Source organism: Monodelphis domestica, chromosome 4 (assembly GCF_027887165.1).
Source record: "Monodelphis domestica isolate mMonDom1 chromosome 4, mMonDom1.pri, whole genome shotgun sequence".
In the NCBI taxonomy this organism is placed as follows: domain Eukaryota; kingdom Metazoa; phylum Chordata; class Mammalia; order Didelphimorphia; family Didelphidae; genus Monodelphis; species Monodelphis domestica.
The window spans coordinates 348,410,755-348,423,348 of NC_077230.1; the positions used below are offsets into that span (position 1 = coordinate 348,410,755).

Consider the following 12,594-nt stretch of genomic DNA (forward strand, 5'->3'; position numbering starts at 1 on the left):
CAATGGTTCATTCACTTCTTTTTACCTCTTTCTTATTTATTTTTTGATTTGATTTATCTAAATTTGATAATGGTTGGTTTAAGTCTCCCACTAGTATGGTTTTATTGTCTATTTCTTCCTTCAATTCTCCTAGTTTCTCCATTAGAAATTTGGGTGCTATATTATTTGGTGCATACATGTTGATTAATGATATTTCCTCATTGTCTAGAGTCCCTTTTAACAAAATATAATTACCTTCCCTATCCCTTTTGATCAGGTCTATTTTTGCATTGGCTTTATCAGATATCATGATTACCACTCCTGCCTTCTTTCTATCAGTTGAGGCCCAGAAGGTCTTACTCCATCCTTTAATTCTGACCTTGTGGGTGTCAACCCGCCTCATGTGTGTTTCTTGAAGACAACATATGGTAGGGTTTTGGATTCTAATCCATTCAGCTATTCGTCTACGTTTTATGGGTGAGTTCATCCCATTCACGTTCAAAGTTATGATTGTCATTTGTGGACTCCCTGGCATTTTGATTGCCTTCCCTAATTCTAACCTTTTCTTCTTCGGCTCTACCTTTTAGTCCAGTGATTTACTTTGAATCAGTCCCCCTTGTCCCCTCCCTTGATGTTTCCCCTTTTTAGTCCCTCCCTTTTTGTTCCCTCCCCCTCCCCCCTCTCTTTCCCTCCCTTTTTGTTCTCCCTCTCCCCCTCCCCCCCTTGGTTTTCCCTTCTCCTTACCCTTGTTGGGTAAGATAGAATTCAAGATCCCAATGGATCTGGATGTTTTTCCCTCTCAGAGTTGATTTCCCTGAGATTGAGGTTTAAGTACCCCCCCCCCTCTCTTCCTCTCCTTCTTATAGGAGTTTTCTTCCCCTTCCCTTCCCCTGTGAATCTTTGTGTGAGAAACATTATTCTATTTGGTCTTTCTTTACCCCCTATTTATACATTACATTTTCCCCACATATTAGTATACATAGGTTGATATAAATGTAGTCCTTATAGAAGAGAGTTTGAGTAAAAGAAGATAACATTTTTCCCCTTTCCTTAATATTTACCTTTTCAGGTATTCCTTGCTCTTTGATTTTCGGTATCAAACTTTCCACAGAGCTCTGGTCTTTTCTTTGCAAAAAGTTGGAAGTCTTCTATTTTGTTGAATGCCCATACTTTCCCTTGGAAGTATATAGTCAGTTTTGCTGGGTAGCTGATTCTTGGTTGGAGACCCAGCTGTTGGAGACCCAGCTCTCTTGCCTTTCTGAAGATCATGTTCCATGCCTTACGATCATTCAGCGTAGAACTTGCAAGGTCTTGGGTGACCCTGATTGGCATTCCTTTATATCTAAATTGTCTTTTTCTGGCTTCCTGTAGGATTTTTTCTTTTGTTTGATAGCTTTGGAATTTGGCAATTACATTCCTGGGAGTTGTCTTTTGGGGGTTTAGTGTAGAAGGTGTTCTGTGAGCTCTGTCAGTGGCTGTATTGCCCCCTTGTTCTAGAATCTCTGGGCAATTTTCTTTGATTATATCTTGTATCACCATGTCCAGTTTGGTGTTTATTTCTGGCTTTTCTGGGAGTCCAATTATTCTTAAATTTTCTCTTCTCCCCCTGTTTTCCAGATCTATCACCTTGTCGGTGAGATATTTTATGTTCTCTTCTAATTTCTTGGTGTTTTGGCTTTGCTTTATTAGTTCTTGCTTTAAAGCCTGGTTTTCTTTTACAGTTTGGTCAAACTGGTTTTGTAGATGCGTGAATTTCTTTTGCATCATTTCCCACTTTTCCTCCCAGAGGGCTTCCATCTTTTTGGTCCTTTCTGATTCAAATTCTTCATGGGTTTGTGGAGAGTTTCTATTTCCTTTGGAAGATTTTGGAGAATTTTCTTGTATATCTTCTTCTATCTGCTCTGTATTTTGTATTTTGGCTCCATAGAATGTGTCCAGAGTCGCCCCTTTCTTCTTATTTTTCTTGGTATTTTGGGGCTTCTGTGCTTCTGTGGAGTTTGTCATCTCTGAACGTGGAGGATTGGCTTTTCTTGTCTTTGTCTGGTGATCAGAGGCTTTAGTCCTGGGCAGATGTTGGTTCTATGAGCGTTCCCTGGGTTAAACTGAATATGCCTCACTGGAACTGGAATGGAAGGGTCGGACCACGAGGCCACACTCTCCCCCCGGCTCGCTTTCCGGAAGTTGCCTTCAGAATCCCTGGCCGTGAGGCTGTTTCGTCGGCCTGCGGGGGGATGGGCTGCCGCTTCCCCAAGCTCCGAGAGCACAGACTTTCACTGAGACTTGGATAGCAGGATCCAGCCCGTGAGGCTGTCTTGCCCGCCCTGAGGGTTGCTGTTGTTTTGACCAGCTCTCTGCAGCGGAGGCCCCAGGCAGTAACTTTCACCCGGACCGACAGGCTCTTTGCAGCGGAGGCCCCAGGCAGTAACTTTCACCCGGACCAACCGGCTCTTTGACCAACCGGCTCTTTGCAGCGGAAGCCCCAGGCAGTAACTTTCACCCGGACTGGGACTTGGGTAGAAGACCCTGAGGGTTGTTGTTCCTCAGACCCTGCTCTCTGAGCCCGGCGCGGCTGCCGCTTCCGGGAGCCTTGGACTCTGCGCTCCTACCCCTGAGGTCCGAGGGATCTCGGGTTCTGGCTTTTAAGGGGAGCCGTACCTTTTGAACCGGGTCCAGGTCCAGGAGGAGGGTTCCCAGGGTCTGTGCTGTTGATCGTTTTGAATTTCGGCGCCTTAGGAGCTTCTAGTTTGAGATTGGTCGGGAAGGGTTTTCCGGAGATCTGAACTTCAGCTTTCTCTAAGCCGCCATCTTAACCGGAAGTCCTTGTACAATGGTTCAAAAATCAACTTCACAATATAAATTGAAGGAGACATATCTAAAGAGCAGATAGTCTGAAAAAAGATCTGGAAGTTTTAACAGACTAGATGCCCAATATGAGTCAACAATATTTCTTTTCATGCAGTGATACATTGGAAGGGCATAGCTTTCAAGAAAAAGTAGGCAAACAACCACATCCAGAGTATCACGTTCAGTTCTGGGTACTATATTATAGAAAGGACATAAGTAAAAAAGGTCCTCAGACACTTCCTAGCTATGTGACCCTGGGTAAGTTATTCAACTCCCTTGCCTAGCCAAGTGATGGCGAATCTTTTAGAGACTGAGTGCCCTAACTGCAACCCTCACAATTCATGTGAGTCACCTACCTCACCCCAGACGGGAGGGAGGAAGCTCTCCCATTGGGCTGCTGGGCAGAGGGGTAGGTCATGTGAAAAATGTCCTTAGGTGTGCCTGGAGAGGGAGAAGGGAGCAGTCCCCTCTGGCATGCTCTGGCACATGTGTCATATGTTCACCAGCACGGGCCTAGCCCTTTTTGCTCTTCTGCCTTGGAACCAATATATAGTATTGATTCTAAGATGGAAGGTAAGGGTTTTGAAAGAAAGAACAGAAGGAAGGAAGGGATGGACAGACATTGATGTGCAAGAGAACATTCAGAAGATAGTATCCAGGAAAGAGAAAGGCTGTGAGTTCACATCAGATGAAGATCAATGGAAGGAAGTGAGGATATTTAGTCTGGAGAAGAGAAGACTTAGAAGAGACAGGATAGTTGTCTTGAAGTATCTAAAAGTGATTTTACATGAAAGAGGGATCAGACATCTTCTTGGACCAATGGAGTGGAAGTAGAGGCAAAGCTACAAAGAAGTCAATTAAAGCTTCATGTAATTAAAAAACAACTTTCCTAACAATTAGAGCTATTCAGCAGTAGAATAGGCTGTTTTAGTATGTAGTAGGTTTCCCCTCAATATTGTTATTCTTTTTCAGTCCTGTCTGACTCTGTGATCCCATTTGGGGTTTTCTTGACAAAGATACTAGAGCAGTTTGCCATTTCCTTCTTCAGGTCATTTTATAGATGAGGAACTTAGGTAAACGGGGTTAAATGGCATGCCCAGGGTCACATAGCTAGTAAATGTCTGAGTTTCGATTTGAACTCAGGTCTTCCTGCCTCCAGGCATGGCTCTCTACTGTTTATACTAGTTGACTTTTATGTCTCCCCTTATTGGAAGTCATAAATACAAGTGGATGACCACTTTTCAGGTAGGTTGTAGAGGGATTTTTTTTAAGTGTAGATGGGATTGTCATATAGGACTCTTCTAACTTTGAAATTCTATGCTTCTCTTCTACTAAATCCTACCATTGTCCCTTGTTCTACTCCTGGGTCCAAGAACAAATGTGGTTCCTCTACTACTGCATGCCAAGTCTTCAGACCCTTGGAGGCAAGTATTATATTCCTCATAATTTTTCACTAGTAAGTTCTGCCACCAAGAGAAACTCATTTTCTTAGGACAGTACACACCTTTATTAAATACCTTCTATACACAGAGTACTATTTTCATTGCTGAGAGAGAAAGTAATTTTCAATTAAACATGGCCCCTGTCCTCAAGGAGGTTCAAGTCTAGTAGGTTGGCAAGACACCAAATGGATAATTTATAGGGTTTACAAAGTACGTTCCTTGCACCAACCCTTTTATTATCATCCTCATCTTATAGATAAGAAGACTTGACCCAGCTAATAAATACCAGAGTTAGAATTCAAAGATCTCCCAACTTGGCTACTGTGCTTTCACCACCATGTTGTGATGCTAATAAACAAATAAATAAATATTAATATAGATTAAATACATTAGAAATATATTTCTACCCCTTCTTAGTAAATTCAGTGGGATTCATTCATGGGACCAGGATGGGGCATCCCTCAGTTTCTATGAGACTTAAGGAAGTAGGTGAGACAAGAAAGATTGGGAGAGGGCAGCCAAAGTAAGGAAGAAAGGGGGGGGGAACCCTGTGCTGCATAATTGTTCCAGCCAAGTTATTTCCAATTATTTCCTGTGTAAATAGTAATTAGGTAAGGTTTGCAGAGAAATTGGAAGAATTTAGTGGAGTGAAGGGATCCATGAGGCTGGAAACAGAGATAGGGAGCACCTAGGCTGAGGGAGAGATGAGCCTGTTTCCAGGATGAGACATGGCTCCTAATCTTAAGGGGCTTCTGGTTGGAGAGTAGAAGCTCAGCTCTGCCCTCACAAAGCCTCCAGTTTAAGGTGAGGGGCCCATAGGCCTGCTTTAGAATTCTTTGGTCCGAGGCGGCCACACAAGGACATAGAAGACAGATGGAAATTAATGAATTAAGAAAAAAATTCAGACTGGGAAGGAGATGTCATGGTTCAGTGGGAAGAGCCCTGGACTGGATACAGGAGATGTGTTTACTAGGCTTGACTCTACCCTGGATAGAAATTCTGTAGAATCTTGGGCAATTCCCCTTCTCTTGGACTCAGTTTCCTCTTCTTCAAAATGAAGTTCCTCCTAGCCACGACATTGTGATTCAGCTCTAAGAATCCTGGAGTTTGGGGTCAGAAGGGATCAAGGTAAGGCTTCCTTGAGGAGGTGAGTGTCAGGCCTTGTCTTGAAGCCTGTGAGAAGGATAGCTGGGAGGAAGAGGAGGATGAAGGGAAAGACTCTTATTTGTCCTTCCTGATGGGTAGGCAGCCTGGAGGTGGGGGGGTGGGGGGAAAACTGCTTCTTTCAGAGCCTGGGAGCAAGCTGTCTCCACCCTGGCTGTGCCCAGAGATAAGCAAGCATCACAATAAGCAGCTGACGGGGTGACGATGGTGCAGACGTCCAAGTCCAGGCCCCCCTCCTCCCACCCCTTCCAGTGAGCCCGTCACAGCTTTGGTGTTTACTGGGCTACAGAATGCGCCAGTTCCCTCACCCCCAGCCCCACCCTCTTAGGACTCTAAGTCCTCATCTGGCTTGGAAATGGAAGACTGAACAACATTCACCTCCTGTCATAGGTGTGGGGAGGGAGTAGAGACAAGCTCTAAGGGCTATCTCACCCATCCCTCCCTGCCTATGCAGGTCTTCGACTTACTATGGTTTAAAATTTTAGACCCATCTTTATAGCCTAGTGACATCTTAGAAGATGGAATGCCAGAGCTGAGAGCTGGACTGACTCTTAGAACAGAGTAGCAGAGTTGGAAGGGAAGGATACTTTAGAATGGAGATTCTCAGAGCTGGGAGAGACCCTGGGGATACAAAATGTCACAGTTACTGAGGGTCTTCGGAACCTAGAGTGCCATGGCTGGTGAAGGGATCTCAGAGTATCAATCCTAGGAGTTAGGGTGGACCTTAAAACCTAGAATGTCGGAGCTGGTGAGGAGATCTCAGCATATCAATTCTGGGGGTGGGAGTGGACCTTAGAACCTAGACTGCCAGGGCTGGTGAGGAAATCTCAGAATATTGAACAAAGAATATTAGAGTAGGGAGGGACTTCAGAAAATAGTATACAGAAGATGAGAACTGGAGAGAGATATTAGAACATACACTGTCAAAGCTGCTTAACTTCCTATTTTATGATGGAGAAATGGGTCCAGAAAGAGGTAGTGTTTTGCCTAGCATTTATACAGAACTAAACTAGATCCTTGGCCTCCTTAATCGTAAACTAGGGTTTCTACCTGCCATGGAAGTTCTTCAAATTCTCTAGAGAAGGAGATTCAAAACCCTTTCATCCCTTGTTCCTTCTTCCATTTCTGAACCTTTCCCCAGGCTGCCTCATATTCCTGGAATATCTTCCTGTTTCTGGTTCCATACTTCAAACCTTAGTGTTTTCAAACTGGCTTCCTCCCATCGATCTAACAGTTCCTGAAATATTCCTTCCAGGAAATCTTCCTGGATTGTTTGGAGGAAATGGCTCCCTACTTTGGGCCCACTCTGCTCAACATGTAAATTCTCTTCATCTACTCCTTTCCTTTCCTTTCCTCCTTTATTGACATAGTAATTCTCTGGAACTCTGCTTCTCTTATTTATTGCTGGTCCTGTTCTTGTTGTATCTCCCATGACCATGTATATCTCAGACAGGGAGGAGAGAGTGTATGGTGATGGTTAAAGCAGTGGACTGGGATCTGGAAGTTTTAGGTTTAAATCCTGCCTTAGACATTTACTAGGTAGCTGCATGATCCTCAGACAAGTCAAGGAGGCGGGACAAAACAGGAAGGAGGTTGCTGAAGTTGGAATCAGAAGACCTGGATTTGAATCCCAGGTTTGCTACTTACTTACCTGTGGGATCTTGGGCAAATCATTTCTCTTGGACTCATGTGTAAAAAGAGGTTGTAATATTTGACCTGGAAGATTCCTTCTATGATCTATAGGATCTATGATCCCATGAGTCATGGTACAGCAGGCTCTCAGATTGGGAAGGGTCCGACATCTTCCCCACACAAGAATGCCACCTATAGAATCCTGAATTTTCCTTTTAGACAACTTCTGACCCTTCCAGTGATGTTCACTTCTACCCAAGGCAGTCTTTTCCACAAAGGGCTAGCTCTCATCATTAGCAAGTCCTTCCTTCTGTTCAGTCTAAACCTGTTTCCCTGTAACTTCCCCACTTTGGTTCTAATTCTGTCCTCTGAAGCCATAGAGGAGAGGTGGTATGTTGGGCAGAAATCAGAGTCCATGGGAAAGAGCTCCAGGATCCAATCTCAACTCTACTCCTGGATTTTAGTGGGTAAGTCTCTTCCTGTAGGGCTCAGTTTCCTCATCTATAAAGATGATGGTGTTAGAGTAGATGGCTTTTGAAACTCCTTCCAGCTATGATATTCTGTGATTCCATAATTCTCAGTGGTTTAAAGAACTTCATAGGTGGGAGACTCCCTTTCCTGCCCCTTTGATGGAAATTCCCCCCAAACTCCACCACAATGTTTTTGTCCAGACTTCTCTGTCGTCTTCTTTTTGCCTAATGAAGCTACCTTCTTCTTCACTCTACACCTGCCTTCTTGGCACCTCTCCCTTCTTCTCCTCCCCCAACCTTTTCTCCCTGTTTCCCCTTACCTCCTGCATGTATTTCCTATCTCTCTTTCCCTTCCTCTCCCTTTCTTTGCCTTTGTTTCCTCAGTTTTTCCTCCTTTCTCTTTGCTTTGTTTCTTGGGGAGGCCCTGGTGTAAGAGAGGAGACAGCCTCTTGTCCCAGGAAGCTCTGACATAAGGGGGAGAGTTAATCCTTCCCGAAGAAAGCCCCTAGTCTGAATGGGAAATACTGTTTAGTCTTTAATAAACCCCCGATCTGAAAAGACACAGCCTGGCCCCTGAAAAGCCCCGAGTCCGAAGGGAAGGAATGACCCTTTTTTCCCCATAAGGAAGACCCTACTGTGAGGAGGAAGTCCTGGCTTCTGCCCTCAGGGAGTTCCTGGTCTGAAAAGCAGACAAAACCCTGGCCTCAGGGACCCTGGTCTTTGGAAGGCTTGGGCATTCGAGGTGCATATTTATCATGGCATATAGTCAGACACATGGCATACACAGCAGCGACTTTAGACAGGGGTCTGGGGAATAAAACCAGGGCTAGTCAGGAAGGGCTCCCAAGGGGAGGTGATAGGAGCACTGGGTTTACCAGGCAGAGGGCAACAAGGAGGAGCAGCGAGGAGAGGGTAGGGAGAGGCATCTGGTGGTGATGAATCCATAGGTGGCCCGGGTGTATTCTACAGTGCATGTGTCTCCAGTGTGACTAAGGGACTGGAGATACAGCCCTGTTGGAATAACAACCGAAGCCCATGTCTTCATGGAACCTGGAAGGCTCAGGTTGAGGAAGAGGGGGAGGAGAATGGTTAAAGACATAGAGCACGAGACTGGGAAGGGACATTAGATCCTTAAGCATGAACCAACATGGCCGAGTTGGAAAGAGCCTTGGTATGCAGCCAGAGCTAGAAGGGGCCTTAGAGCATCGTCATTATGATGAATAACTGACACCTCTTTAAAGTGAAATGAAAATTAAGCTGACGTTCATTTAAAGTTTTCCAAGTACTTCAACATCCGTTCATTGTTCATTGGAATCTCATGATAGCCCTGTGATGTAGGTACTGATTCTTATCCCACTTTTACAGATGATGAAACCAAGGCTCAGGGAGGTTATGTGATTTGCCCATGATCCCACAGCTAGTGTCTAAGGTAGGATTTGACCTCAAATCTTCCTGCCTCCAAATCCAGGACACTATCTATCAGGCTTCAAAGAGACTTGAGAAACCAAATGAATCCAACCTCTTTATTTTATAAATGGGGAACCTGAGGTCTAGAAAAGAGTTAGGGACTTGCCCAAGGTCACTTGGTCAGGCAATAAGCATTTATCCATTTATTGTTATATGTCAGGGCCTCTGTTAAGCTCTGGGGGTATAAAGAGAGACAAAAGAAAGTCATGCAACATGTTGTTCATTTGATAGATACTTATTATGCCCAGCCCTATGCTCAGGGCAGAAGAAATGAAGGAACCAGGGAGCTGATTCCTTAGGGAGCTCATTGTACAAAGGGAAAAGCAGGCATTTATCACAGATTGAGTGTTTAATAATGTTTACATGAAGGACACGCCAGCACCATTTTCATCTGTTATGAGCTGCTGGGTTTGATTTAATAAACTTCTTGCAGCCCTAAGTAAGAGTTCAGTCAGTATCTTCTTTTTTTTTTTAAACTCATTACATTCTGTCTTAGTATCAATTCTAAGAGAGAAGAATGGAAAAGGCTAAACAATCGGGGTTAAGAGATTTTGTCAGGGTTACACAGCTAGGATGTGTCTGAGGCCAGATTTGATCCCAGGTCCTCCTGACTCCAGGTCAGGTGCTCTATCCACTGTGATATCCAGCTGCCAGTATCTTGTAGGCCAGGAAGATCCCAGTGCTGGACCCTAGGCTACTGCTCAGAGCAGAGAGACAGAGACAGACAGACAGAGAGAGAGAAAGAGAGACAGACAGACAGAGAGAGAGAGAGAGAGAGAGAGAGAGAGAGAGAGAGAGAGAGAGAGAGAGAGAGAGACTAAGCATAATGGAAGGGACTAAAGTTAGATAGAGCTTGTTAGACCCCAGGGCTACTGAGCCCTCAGTTTTAACCCAGTCTGAATCTAGTAGATTGAATCTTCAGTTGAAGATTGAGTGCTGTTCCCTTCTGCAGTCTTGGTCTACACTTGGCTATAGATTGGCCCCTGAGCCCAGGTTGAACTGTGACCTCTGAATCAGACGGAGCCTTTGCCCCAGGTTAAACCTTAGATCTGGCCCCAAACTGAGCCCCAACCCTGGCTCCAAGCTGAACTTTGAATACCATGTAGAACCCCAAACACTTGAACCCAGGATCACACAGGCTGGCTCCTGCCCCAAGAAAGTATTCTCATAATTTTCAATCAAGCCAAGCCTAGGGTGAGCTTGACACTCTCCAAGGTGCTGATAAGAACATTGACACCAATCATTAGGATTAAAGATTCATTGCCATGGAAAACAGAGAAATCCTGGGCTCCAACCATAAAGGTCAGATGAAGGCAGTTGAGGAATACAAACAAGGCAAAGAGGGAGGAGAAAACACTGGTAGTCAAGGATGATCAGAGAATGGTCTCTGGAGGGGGCGAGATTCAAGCTGGACCTTAAAAGCTGGAGAGGATTTAAAGAAAATGAGAGGAAGGGCTTCTTAATAAGTAAGAATAATGCAAGTGAAGACTTGACTGGGTGTGTGGGAGAGTGAAGAGTCTAGCCCAGCTGGAGCTGAAGCAGCACATAGGGAAGTAGGGGGAGGTGAGGCTGGAAAGGCCTGACGGTGGAGAGCCTCAAGTGCCAGGCGGAGGATTTTGGACTCGGTCCTATGGGTTGTGGGAAGCCACAACCAATTCCAGAGCAGGCAAGGGATGGGGTCAAAGCTGGTCTGTAGGAGGGTGACTCTGGCCCATGTCCAGAACGGAGAAAGGGAGAGAGGAAAGGCAGGTAGATCAGTTAAGAGACTACAACAATTATTCCAGTAGGAAGCCATGAGACCTGGACATGGGCCATGGGGCTGGAGAGAGGAGGTGGATACAGAAATACTGGGGGAGAAATAGGGACAGGAACTGGAGTCTTTTGGGGCTTGTAGAATGAGGGAATTCTGAGGAGTCAGGGGATCCATAATGTCCAAATCTGGGAGTGAGAAGAGGAGGGGAAAAGACAGGGGCATCAGGAAGAGGGACAAGTTTTAAGGAATAGAATGAGCTCCACTGGGAGTGGGGTTTGTGAAGGGCTAGCAAGACATCCAGTGGGAAGCTCAGGCATGGGGTGGGAGTTGATGATGGTCAAGGAATCTCAAATCTTCATTTATTCAGAGCTTCTAGACATTCATAATAATAATTGATGCATAGAAGTTGAAGATTTCAAACTTTGCCAAATGATTAGCACAATGCCTGGCACATAGTAGCTGCTATATAAATGCTTATTTCTTTCTTCCTTCCCTCAAAGAACTTTATTTTATTTGGACCTCACAACAACCCTATGATGATGTTACCCTATGTAAGTGGTACAAATCTTATTATCCTGAAGCTTCAATGTGGTTAAGTGACTTGCCTAGGGTCACACAACTAGCAAATGTCACAGGTGAGATTCAAAGCCCAGTGTCCTGACTACAAGCCCAACACTCTTTCTACTACACCATACTTCTCTCTGCTAAGAATCTCTCACAGTCTGAACTTGGCCATATAATTTTCTAATGTTTTTTTTTCTCATCAATTGAACCTATACATCAGGCCTGTGAGTAATGTAGGACAGAATTGGTAAACTCATTCTACAGGTGAGAAAACTGAGTCTCAGAGAGATGAAGGAACTGGCCCAAGATCACACACTGAGTTGATGTGTAGAATTCAGCTTTCAGATTCCCAGACTAGTTTTCTTCTCACTCTCTTTAATCCCACATCAGTCTGATTATACAGCCCCTCTGTCTGATTATACAGAACTCAGGCCATTGCGCTCTCTTTGTGAGAAGTTTCATCCAGGTGCGTGAACCTCCAGGCCAGCTATGCTTCTCCTCTTCCTGATCTATTTTCATCCCTCCTTCTTCACAGAGAGGAACAGGATGGCTTGTTTGCACATCGTTGTTTTCATGCTGACTTTCCTGTTAGACTGTGAGATCCTTGAGGGCAATGACTGTCTTTTGTCTGTTTTGTATCCTCAGTGCTTAGTACAGTGCCTGGCATGAAGTAGGAACCTAATAACTGTTGACTGACTGACTGATGTGAATTAAAGCCTAGGTTGGTCTAAGTCCAGTCACCTTTCTATTACAGTTGTAGGTCCCAGGAACCATGCTTCCACCCCAGGCTGAATGAGATTCCAAGACTCCTTCCCCTTCTCCTTGTCAGTTTCTCTAGACTGAGCCCTCTAGCCCTTCTTGAAAACCCATTTTCCTTATTTGGCTCCATTCCTTTTCTTATCCTCTCCACACCATATTGGTTGGAGCAATTGGGGATGTCTGGCCTGGAGGACAGAAGACTTATAGGGGTACATGATAATTACCTTGAAGAATTTGAAGAACCTCGAAGAGGAATTACACTTGTTCTGTTTGGCCCCAGAGGGAAAGACTGGGAGCAATGGGTAGTAGTCTGGCAAAGAAGAAAAAATGTTGGATTTGATATCAGAAGACCTGGGTTCAAGTCTTGCTTCTGCCCTTGGTATAACTTGTATGACTGTGGGCATGTCCCTTTCCTTATTTGAACCTTAGCTTCCTCATTGCAAAATAAGTGGGTTGGACTAGATGACTCCTGAGGTCTCTGTTAGCTTGAAATCTACGATCCTAAGTTACAAGAAAACAG

The 12,594-nt window shown here is 44.7% G+C and overlaps 1 protein-coding gene and 1 non-coding gene across 3 annotated transcripts in view; both read left to right on the forward strand.

The window, feature by feature from the left end:
• Positions 1 to 12,594, forward strand: part of PDE2A (phosphodiesterase 2A) — a 187,037-nt gene that overhangs the window by 97,173 nt on the left and 77,270 nt on the right. The window lies entirely within an intron of this gene.
• On the forward strand, positions 8,489 to 8,557 carry MIR139 (microRNA mir-139). The gene has a single exon (NR_034975.1). It is a non-coding gene; the product is annotated as a microRNA mir-139 (primary transcript).